The sequence below is a fragment of the Mastomys coucha genome, unplaced genomic scaffold (genome assembly GCF_008632895.1).
Source record: "Mastomys coucha isolate ucsf_1 unplaced genomic scaffold, UCSF_Mcou_1 pScaffold6, whole genome shotgun sequence".
Classification (NCBI taxonomy): domain Eukaryota; kingdom Metazoa; phylum Chordata; class Mammalia; order Rodentia; family Muridae; genus Mastomys; species Mastomys coucha.
In genome coordinates, this window is record NW_022196912.1 from 36,916,165 (window position 1) to 36,919,814 (window position 3,650).

The window sequence follows — 3,650 nt, forward strand, 5'->3', positions numbered from 1 at the left end:
TCTTCATTTGTAAAACAAGGCTATCCACAGTTCACTTATAGCATTTCAGAAACAATTAAATGAATCCATGCATTAAATCATCTGGTATATATTAAGCACTCAGCATGTTTCTGCTCTGAAGGTTTATATGAGGTATTTAATAGCTCCCTATTCTACACATGAATTCCTAAATAATGAAGCTTATCTCATCTCCAACAAGCCCTCGCTGAAGGTTCATCTGCCTTCATCAGGACAGTCTTCAGCTCAAAACTAAAACCATCTTTTCTTTCTTAAACCTCTGTTTTCAATGTGATATTTTATATCTTGAAACCTCATATGACATTTCCATAAAAATTAAGGTAAAACCTCAACTATGACTGCAAAGAATAAAAGCCTTCTGAAGTTAAAGGTGATTAACCATGTGGATAGAAAGTGCATAAAGCTCTAAGAAATGGTGGCTGCTTAACCATGGAAGTTACAGCCATTTGACAGTAACTCAAAAAATTAAAAAGAACTTTTTTTATTTATCACCAGTCATAGTATTTGTATAGAAGTCTTCTAAATGACAATGAATACATGTAGAAATATTTTCTTCTCTATGAATCACAGTGTTGGCTGAGCAAGTCACTGGACTGAGAAAAGTTCATGCATGTATTAATATGGAGGGGCCATTTATATATGGCATATAGATATACATGTATGGTATACCATTTATATTATAATCTATGTAGTACAAATTCACAGTGTTTAAATGCTGATGATGTATTTAATTTATTTAACTTTTTAGTTCAGGGGATTTGCTGGCACTCAAGCACATCTCAATGGTGGAGTAGTTCCTTAGTAAACAAGAGGCCCTGAGTTTGAGCCCCAGTATAGTATCAGAAGAAAGAGGATGCAGAGGAAAGGCAGGAGGACAAAAACCATAAGGAAGGGAAGAAGGCATGAACTTCTTTCCTATCTATAAAAAAATCAATGGAAAAAGAAGCATTTAAATTTCATTAAGAAATACTTATCTCGGAGGCACAGACAGCGAAGCAGAGTCAGGTCGTGAGTGCTGGCTGAGGCCTGGGCCACACTGCAGTCCACCACTCTGCAGTCCACCGCTCCGCTTTCCTTTGTCTCCTGCCTGCGGGGCCGGAGCGGTCTCGGTGGCCAGCGTGGCCCGGAGCGGTCAAGATGGCCGATGGCGATGAAGATGCTGGAGCGGAGGACCTGCCCGGCCCGGCCTTCCAGAACTACGAGGCCATGGAGCTGGCCTGCCCGGCCGAGCGCAGCGGCCACATCGCAGTCAGCTATGGGCACCACATGTTCGTCTGGGGCGGCTACAAGAGTAATCAACCGAGAGGATTATATGACTTTTATCTGCCCAGAGAAGAACTGTGGATCTACAACACGGAGACTGCAAGATGGAAGAAAATCAACAATGAAGGTGACGTTCCCCCGTCTATGTCTGGGAGCTGTGCTGCGTGTGTAGACTGGGTGCTGTACTTGTTTGGAGGGCACCATTCCAGAGGCAATACAAACAAGCTCTACAGGCTGGATTCAAGGTCTGCAGACCGAGTGCCAAGGAGTTCCTCCCTCGTCAAAGGACAAACTTGGCGTCTGGGTGTATAAAAACAAGTTGATATTTTTTGGAGGCTACTGAAGATCAAGTATTGGGAACTTTTGAATTTGATGAAACATCCTTTTGGAACTCGAGTAATCCAAGAGGATGGAATGATCATGTCCACATTTTAGACACGTAAACATTTGCCTGGAGCCAGCCCATCACCACTGGCAAGGCACCTTCACCTCGGGCTGCCCATGCCTGTACAACTGTTGGAAACAAGGACTTTGTGTTTGGTGGCAGATACCAGGATGCTAGAATGAATGATCTTCACTATCTTAATCTGGATACGTGGGAGTGGAATGAACTCATCCCACAAGGTATATGCCCTGTTGGCAGATCCTGGTACTCACTCACACCAGTCTCTTCAGACCACCTTTTCCTCTTTGGAGGATTTACCACTGAAAAGCAGCCACTGAGTGATGCCTGGACTTACTGTGTCAGCAAAAATGAATGGGTTCGGTTTAATCATCCTTACGTTGTAAAACCAAGATTATGGCATACAGCTTGTGCGAGCGATGGAGAAGAAGTCATTGTTTTTGGTGATTGTGCCAACAGTCTGCTGATTTATCATAGAGCTGCGCACAGTAATGAAGTACTGACATTTTCAGTTCAACCAAAATCTCTTGTACGGCTAAGCTTAGAAGCAGTCACCTGCTTTAAAGAGATGCTAGCCAACTCGTGGAGCTGCCTTCCAAAACACTTACTTGACAGTATTAATCAGAGGTTTGGTGGTAACAACACTTTTGGATGATAAGGCTTTGGAGACAATACTGGTATACCTGCATGGAAAACAACCACGTATTTGTCACAGTGTCGTTTGTCCTTTGTATAATTATAGGTACTGCTGTAGTTTGCGGCTTCCTGGGTTTTACATGCATGTGAATGGCCTAGAGAACTTAACTTTTGTGTCTAAAGTTTACAATAAATGTATTTAACAACAAAACCAAAAAGATATGTGAATAAAGCCCACAATATCCCATTAGTAAGATAATTTTGAAAATTTCTTATAAGTTTCAAAGCGTCAGGGTATATTTTATTTGGATGAATGGTAATGTGGCATGAATTCACTAAGGGAAAGTAATTATCTGTACTGTGAGATCTTTTTAGTTAATGGAAGTTAAAGTTACATTGTTAAGCTGTATGTAGTGGGGCACATCCTTATTCCTAGCACTTGGGGCAGGTGAATCTCTGAGAGTTCAAGGCTCGTTTGGTTTACATAGTGAACTCTAGGCCTTCTAAGGGTATATAGTGAGACTTGTCTCAAAAATATTATATTTTAACAATTCAGTGGTTTTTACATTCGAAAAATTCACTTATGTGCAGTATTTTTTATTGGATATTTTCTTTATTTACATGTCATATGATTTTTCTTTTCCCTGTTTCCCCTCCCAGGAACAAACAGGCAAACAAACAAAAACAAGAAAAATTCCCTGTTGGCTCCCCCCACACCCTGCTGGCCACCCCACCCTCCCCCGCTTATTGGCCCTGGCATTCCCCTACACTGGGGCGCGGGACCTTCACAGGAGCGGGGACCTCTCCTCCCATTGGTGATTGGTTTTGCAGTCCTCTACTGTACACATGCTGCCAGAACAATCAGACCCACCATGTGCAGTCTCTGGTTGGTGGTTGAGACACTGGGAGCTCTGAGGGTGCTAGTTGGTTCATACTGTTGTTCGTCCTAAGGGGCTGCAGGCCCCTCGGCTCCATTGGTCCTTTCTCTAGCTCCTTCACTGGGGACCCTGTGCTCAGTTCGGTGGATGGCTGTGAGCCTCTACATCTGTATTGGTCGGGTACTGTCAGAGCCTCTCAGGAGATAGCTATATTGGGCTGGCTTGTCCTTCCTTCAATCTCTACTCCATAGTTATGAAATTCTTAGGGAAATGGATGGATTTGGAGACTATCATCCTGAGTGAGGTAACACAATCACAAAAGAACACACAAGGTATATACTCTCTGATAAGTGGTTATTAACCCAGAAGTACGGAATACAGGAATAACAACCCACAAACCACAAGAAACTCAAGAAGAAGGAAGACCAAAATGTGGACATTTCATTCCTTCT

The 3,650-nt window shown here is 42.7% G+C and overlaps 1 pseudogene; it reads left to right on the forward strand.

Moving 5' to 3' along the window:
• Nucleotides 1-1,148: 1,148 nt before the first annotated feature.
• LOC116079882 lies at nt 1,149-2,574 on the forward strand (annotated as a pseudogene).
• The last annotated feature ends 1,076 nt before the right edge of the window (nt 2,575-3,650 follow it).